Source organism: Empidonax traillii, unplaced genomic scaffold (assembly GCF_003031625.1).
Source record: "Empidonax traillii isolate 1590-97213 ecotype Southwest subspecies unplaced genomic scaffold, ASM303162v1 scaffold1107:size665980, whole genome shotgun sequence".
NCBI lineage: Eukaryota > Metazoa > Chordata > Aves > Passeriformes > Tyrannidae > Empidonax > Empidonax traillii.
Window position 1 is genome coordinate 231,690 of NW_020956300.1, and position 8,238 is coordinate 239,927.

The window sequence follows — 8,238 nt, forward strand, 5'->3', positions numbered from 1 at the left end:
AGTTCTGAAACTTGAAAATACTGAAATTCAGAGCAAATATTCAGTCACCTATTTTGCCTACAGCCATTTAAGATTCAAAGTGTCTCCACAGCTACATGGAGAACACAGAAGAACACTTACATGAATGGATGACATTACATTTAACAGCAGTAATTGCAAGCACGACTTCTATCATTCAGTACGGTTGCTGGGTCCTGCCTTTTTCCTAATGCTAAGTTACTATACCACTAGTCAGTCATGACAGACAAGACAGAGTGAGAGACTTGTGTTCTTAAGTCTAATAAGAATGTAATACTCAGCTTTCTGAAAAGAAAAAAAAAAAAAAGGAAGGAAAAAGAAAAGGACTCTCACATAAGACTGTCACATAACTGAATGGTGTTGGTACGAGACACCTCCACTTCTGTTGTCAAAATGTTCCCTCGGTGTACAAGATAGTTTAACTCATTCATAGGACTGTGTGTCATTCTGATTGACACTAAGGGAGCCTGGCTTAGTACATTCAATATAATTTCACACATTTAATAGTTAGACAGGAAGACATTAAGTTTTGTCATATAAAGTTATTTTTTGGATGTGGATCTTACACATTCAGTGAATCCTATGTTGCCCATTTTTTATCTTACTGCACGAAGTGGGAAGCATTATAGTCTGTGGATTTTACAGAATGGTTCCTTTTGTTGTTCCTTTTTTGTAAATTTGAGTATTTTTTGCCTTGATGTTTTTCCACCCTGTGCAGAATTAACCTCAAGTTTTCTCCAAAATCTGTAGCACTTATCTCTGCCTTTAAATATTTTTATGAAGCTTATTTACTGTAAACATGCTGAATTTGTTGGTTTTTTTTAATATGACTTAGTTACCCATATTCATACCACAAACTAGACAAAAAAAGAAAAACACAAACAAACACCCCACCAAAGAAAAACCCAAACAAAACCCCAAGAAACCAAAGCAAAACAAAAATCCTATGAAATGTTTTCTGAACCAAAAAATAACCAATGAGTTAATGTGAATTCAAACTGATTTCCTTATCTATCACTAACTGAGAAATAATTCCAGTGTTTAGTTATTGTTAGGTGGTCAGCCAGTATAAGTCAAGACCTTTTTTGGCCATAGGTGAAGTCGGGTCCAAAACTGTTGCTAGGATTCACCTTAGTAAATACACATATTTAAACTTTAGAATCTACACTTGACATAGCCATCTAGGTTTCCTTTTCTCAGTGTAGAGAACAGTTTCTTCTAGAGTGAACTTTTTACATACTGGAGTCCATAATAAATTCCTAAAAGTGCCTTTTCCTTTCCTTTAAGTATAAAAGAAGTCTACACTGACTAGCTCAAGTTTAGGTATTATAGGTAACTAAAACTACCCGAGTTGTATTTACTATGTGCTGGCAAGATGTTTCATTCTGTTTTCCACTCAAAACAGCATGCATTCCTATATCTACAGATCAGCTGCCAAAGTCTTATCCAGAACAGTAGCTTTCGTGCCTGCAAACCACAAGTACCTTTGATCACACTTTGTTCCCCCAAAGGTTAACACTGTATGTAGGCATTCACAATACCTGATATATCATGGATCTTGAAATTCCTCCCACACACCTGTTAACAACACTCTTTTATACTTTGGCATATACATATACTTGATCTGAACTCTGTCTAAACGTGACACAACTTCTAAGTTCCCAAGTGTCTACATTCTCATTTCACTCGATCTTTCTTCAGACTTTAGAGTTTGGAACAGCAGGATTTTTACCACTGTGTCAGTGTGGGACTACACAGACAGGATGTTTCTGTAAAAAGGAGATAAGGAGGCTCAAGGTATGTTACTAGAAAGGAGCAGAGGCAGAAATAATGACCTTCTGGTGCTTTACCATTGTTCGTTTTATGATCAGTTGGGGAGAAATTTGATGTGAGCAAAGATCTCCACTTAAAGCAAGGAAATATGTAGCTTTGTGACTTGAATGACTGTGAAGATGTGATATGACATAACTTGGCAGAAATTGTTCTGAAAAAAGAACTTTATTCTTATAAAAATATGATATTTTCATTGTAGTTATCATGGACAGTATTGTGAAAAATTCACCATGTTACTAACCTGCATTTGTAACATCGGATAAGGGTAACTGTGGTAGCAACTAGCTTGTCCTTTCACCCCTACTTCTACTTCTTTCCATTTCTTTCTTTCAGTTGTGCTGTTCACGCTAGGGAAAGCAAAATGTATTTCAAGATTATTTTGAAATTTGAGAGACTAATAGCGCCTTAATGGAAAGAAAAGCAATATTTATTAGAACAACAGTATTTATATTAATATTTAAGAGTATAGGGCTATGTCCTTAGCAAGCATCAAATTATGAGAAAGTGTGATTAAATACACTCAAGCTCCTTGAATAATGCAACAGAGTCTCGTTAGCATAGCAGTTGCTCTATCATTACTCCCACTTCTAGCCAGTTTCTGGACAGTGATAAAATACACTTTCCTAACTCAGTAAGAGATACCTGAGTTCTGAAATTATTCAATAAAGCAAGCTTCCTTTGTAACTTCACTGTAACTTGAAATTCCTTCCCATTACTTTTTTTCCAAAGACTCGTAGAAGCTGTCTTGAATAGTTAGCCTTTCCTCCACTGGATCTTGAAGCAGAATATCATTTTAACATTGCAGATGCAACTAGAATTGTAAGTTAGTTCCCTTTGTAGGCAGTGATGCATGGTCCTTCAAATGGATGGCTCCTGTCTGCAAAGTATAACTGGCATGCATCATCCTTACATGTTCCTGGCTTTCTACACTAAGAAACCTGGACGACTAGTATAGGCCAACTACAGATTTAGACTGCTACAGCTGGATTGCCTGATTCCATCCTTCTGTTATTTATGCTTCCCAACTCTCTTTCCCTTCAGAAATATTTTGATTAGATGGAAGCCAAATAAAATTTTGTATGTCTTCACATGGTATATTTGGAGAATGCCAACAAAACTTTTTTTGTTCCAAAGTGTCTACCATTGGTATGACTGTGCCACTGGGGACTAGTTTAACCTTTTGAAGAACATCAAGCCAAGGTTTGCCCACTGGATAATCACTCCAGTGATTGTATAATGAATCTGAAGCACAGCAACAGAAGCGGATGGATGTCTTGACAATGTTGCCAGAAGTCAGACATGCCAATGAGACTGGAGAAATGCAGGGAAAAAAAAAGGAATGAAGCATGGAAGGCAAAGAAATAGAGGAGAATCACAAGAACCAACATAAAATGCTGCTTCTAGAAGATCTCTAAGGTGATTATGAAATGAATGGGCAAGACATGGATTTTTCACTGGATGTGCTTAAGAGAATATGCAGTTCGGAGAGGGAAACCTCAGGAACACAGACATCTGTGGTTTTGTTTCTGCATAATCATGGACTACAAAATATGCAAGCAATATTTTGGAAAGGGAGAACGGGCAAATGAGCCACAAACCAACAAACCATTAGCAACATAGACTTCATTCTGTCTTTAATCAAGGCTCTGAAAGAGGAGCAGATGAAGTATAATAATACTTATAAAAGCTCCTAGTTTTTATATAGGATAAACCCCAAGGTTTTATCCTATATCTGATGCTTACACATAACTGACTAGTTTAGAGCAATAGTATACCTACTTTTCTGGATTAACTGAATTTAAATGGAAGTGAAGAAAAAGGAGATTTTATTTTGTCAGTAAGTAAAAAATACTAGAATTGAATACAAAGACAGTGGACTCAATGTACCATATGACAGACTAAATTTGCCATGCCACCTGATTAGTCAACCTGATTATAGTCTCCAGGCAGCTTGCACATGTGACTTAAAATAGCATCTCTAATGTCTTTGTAGTAACAGACCATGTCAGGAAGAAATTCAGTTAGTTGTTTATATGCAAACTACACTTTTTGTAGCCCATACTTCATAACATCCTACATTTAGGGAGGTGATCCACCCTCCCTAAGGATTGGAAGCATCATGATGTACTCACCATGACCCAATCAAATGAAAGGCAGCAATAATGCTACAGTTCAGATTAGTCAATTAGAAATGCCATCTTGCTAGAGGGCACCTTTCACCACAATCTGCATTGCTCAGGAAGCGGTTCAATTAGACAGATAACACAATCCAAACAGAAAATTTCCCAGCTGTCCAGTTTAAAGACCAAGTTTAAAATTGGTGTGCATCTTATTTTAAATTTGATTATAACATGGATTTCTGCCAAAAGGAATAAAAGGCTGTTTTAAAGAAATATTTCAGTGATATATACTATTTTCTTCAAGACATAAAGGACAGCATGGAAGAAACCATGAAATTGAAAGTGAAGGAATTTAAAATGAATTGTTTTAAACAGAACTTTTATGGGAAGGAATGGAGACAAAAAAATTATTTTCTCTTCTCTTTCTGTTAGAGTATTGCTCCTTCTAGCTGGTTACAACATTTTTGGCTTTTGGTCTTATGAAACAGTATAAATGACATTAGCTGAAGTTGAAAGGTCTCAAAGAGAGTCTGTAATCTCTCAGCATGATAATCTGGGAGAAAAGCACATTTCAAGCTTTTGTGTGTTTTGTGATACACAAAACAACTATACTTACAAAGCTTTCATTTTGCTGTAACTCTTGGAAAAATACACTGCTGTTTGAGTCTATTATCACCTTGTTGGGCTCTCACTTGTAATAGTTTGCAAACAGTTAGCCTAAGTGAATGTGTGTAGAAAACCTTTAGAATAACTAGCCCTGTGACTCTAAGGGTGCAGGTGGATTACGATAATTTTTGGAAAAATTTATTATATAATGTCTAATGTCTTTCTGTATGTTTAACATGCTTTATTATTCCAAAAATTTTTCTTCTTCAATTACTTCCAAATAAGCCTGGTTTATAAACATACCAATATAAGTAAGCGAGCATGATACACAACAATAAATTATTATCAGGCCGACTGTGCATGCATTCTCATAAAAGTTGGAGGGGTCCTGAAAGAACACTTATTACTTTACAAATATCTGAAACTCCAGGACATTACATTGTTGGTGCCTTTATTGATCATTAGTAAAACATTTTCAGATGATCCCCTAAGGAAACAAGACCTCTGTGACAACATTTGCTGTGTAGGTATGGTATGTATATGCTACTAACTTAATTTCAGTCACTTCCTGCTTAATCAGTCACTTCGGATGAAGAGCTGAATGTATGAAAATTATGTAAGCTCTCATAGTTTTCATAAAAAAGGTGCTTGGGAAGAGAAAACTATGTTAGTACACATAAAAGAAAATCTTCAGCATGAACTCAGCCCATCATAAAAGTAGGGACTGCAGAGGAGAAATAACTGTAAAAACAAATCAAACCAAATAAACAGCTTTGTTAAGGGCTAGCAATTCACTGCAAGCTACAAACTTGTCAGTATAAGAATTCAATTTACCTGACGTGGACATCTTGCTTCCACCTACAGCTTAGATAAGAGTTACCTCACCCGCACCGGCCATCTGAGCGTTATTTACCCCAAAGTAGTCATATGGGCTACATCTGTACTGCTGAATGATACAGGGCTAAGGACTGTGACTAATAGCTCTGTTCTCTCTCCAGAAAACTTAGGTACTTTTTGAGAAGGTCTGCATCTATAGACACATGAAACTTAAGTGTAAGGCATCTAATAAAGATGGACAGAGTTCAGCTTCAGATTTTATTTGATTCTGACGCTCACTGAAAAAACCTTAATGTCAATAATTGCAGCCACATTTTATTCAATGGATTTGCCTAGAAGAAAATAAGTTGGAACAATCTGAGGCACTTACACACAGTAAAGAGTTAAGTATTTTAACTGAGTATGTATCCATGTTTGAACACATTCCCTGATGATTTTTTATTTCCCAGTAGGGTATTGACAGACAGTGGAACTAACAGACAACTCCATAGGATGAGATGAATTATCCTAGAAAAGACTTACCTCTGCTCTTGATTGTAGCTGAAATGTGTGCAATACACTTAGGCTAGACAATCAGCTTTTAAATAGTTTAAGTTAGGTATGATTAATCCCATTCTGGATGGTAGTAAACTGCTCTCAGGGTACCTGAGTTCCTTATACAGTCAATGAGGAAGGCTAGGTTTTTTTGAAGATACCACAAGGAAATCAAATTAGCTTAACTTGGCTTGTTAAACTGAATCAGGCAGAATTACCCTCTCATGAAACAAACTCTTACTATTGACTATCCAGGGAACTTAAGCATTTGCTTTGGACGGATTGCTTCGACACATTCAAGGCATGTAGGTGTCCAATGAAGATGAAGAGAATTATTTTTTCAAATTTCATTAGTTCTGGTGCTCAGTGAAGAACCTTAACATCATTAGAGCTATTAAATTTTAATATTTAGTATTAAAATTAATGTTTATATTGTAATTTTTATCATCTGTTACCACAATGGCAGAAGATTACAAAAAAGTTACAAAAGGCATGCAGGAAGAGGCAAAACATTCTAAAATGTCAGATTTTTCACCTATACTGTTATTGTCATTTGTATTACTAAGAACTTGTCTAAACTAAGGAACCTAGGAACATTTCCCAGCTAGTGGATCCAGGTGTATGATCCAGCTGATTTCTAATTGGATGACAGCAATTATAGCCCTTTGGAAGAGTAGAAAAGAAACCGTGGCATAGTCAACGTGACCTCTTGCTTGGCACACCATCTTCATAGTTCATGCTGTGAAGATGTAAACAAAAGTTTAGGAATGGCAGTTTAGGTCATGTCTGTATATACGTATACACATACACACACATATAAAAATACTTCTTTAGTATATTCCTAAAACATTGTAGAAGTTTTGAAAACAGTTTGTTAACTAGATGATCATTTAAGCTAGAAGCAACATGCAAATAAATAATAAAGCAGGAATCAAGCAACCCCCCTGAAAGTACGGTGAGGTCTACTAGATGTATTTCCTCTGAAGAGCAGATACATCAAGTGGAGAATAATAGCAGATGACAAAAAAAAAAAAAGACCAGAGAGAAATAAAATTGCTCAAGGCTGCAGCACTGTGGAGGCTTGGGAGAAATGGTAGTATTTTCCTATCCCTAGGGAATCTTGGAACTGATTTCAAAAGGCAATACTCTGGATGGGCTGTAGCTGAATTGTTTCCTCAGTCTCTATGGCTAACATATACACTAGGAAATCCTTATGCTCAACCGTGAGCAGACCTTAAGCAGTTATTTAAAGGCATATTCTAAATTTGCCTTTTATTGTCTTTTGTAACTTTCCAAATCTTTTTTTCCAATTTTTTTTTCCAGTTCTTTCACTGAGCAGTTTATCCTCCTTTGCTAGGACAATGTTGTTTCCTCCTTTAGGCTTTTCTGCAAACTTAAGCAGAATTGCAGATAACAAACAGGTCCCATTAAAGCAATGGCACTGCCATTAAAGTGATGCTCTTTTATTTGTTTATCCTCTGGCTACCAATCATCTAGGGCAAACCCTGAGGCTACATCTATATGCAGATGTACATCTATAAATAAATAGGATAAGGGCTGGTCTACTGGCCCCAATGTGAGCAGCAAACACACCCATAAAGGCAAAATAATTTCTCACACAGGATGGCCTCTTGCTTACTGCCTAGCAGAGAATAAGCACTGTCCAGAGGTATTTCCTAGGCAGCACCTAAACATTTTCTGACAGAGCCTTAGTTAGAAAGGACCAAAAGCATAGAAGCTTATGTGCTGGCAAATCACATTTACAGGGGATTGCTTGCTAGTAGTTCTTGAGCATATATGCCCTCATCCTGTTTATTAGTATTACAGACATAGCAGCAGGGTCCAGGCATGATTGAGGGGACAGCATTTTTAACAATTCAGGTTCCTTAATTTTCTTAAGTTATTACAGCATTTGTATCTGTAGTGTAATAGAAGTTCTCCATACTAGGAGTTGAGAAGCAGAACTAAAATAAAATTATCAATACCATTCACTTCACCCCTGTACATTTTAGGGTTCCTTCCAAGCCTGTTTTTTCCTCCATCTCCTCCCTCCAAAGGCGTGCTAGGAAAAAATAGAGGGAAACAGAAACTTTCAATATAGAGTCCCTATTTGCAATATAAAACCAAATCCAACTTCCAAAAAAAAGAACAGAAGTACAGTTATGTATGTCAAACAGTATATTCCTTCCCTTAGCTATTGTATGTCACAAAATACCTAGAATATTTTAAAGTATTCACAAGTGGCTGCATTCATCAAATTCTATACTTTAGGAAAAAAGTAATGAAATAC

The 8,238-nt window shown here is 36.2% G+C and overlaps 1 long non-coding RNA gene across 1 annotated transcript; it reads right to left on the bottom strand.

The window, feature by feature from the left end:
• Positions 1-2,098: 2,098 nt before the first annotated feature.
• Positions 2,099-8,012, bottom strand: LOC114068665. The gene is made up of 3 exons (XR_003573640.1): positions 7,934-8,012; positions 6,536-6,687; positions 2,099-2,198 (listed from the first exon to the last, which is right to left on the bottom strand). It is a non-coding gene; the product is annotated as an uncharacterized LOC114068665 (long non-coding RNA).
• Between the last annotated feature and the right edge of the window lie 226 nt (positions 8,013-8,238).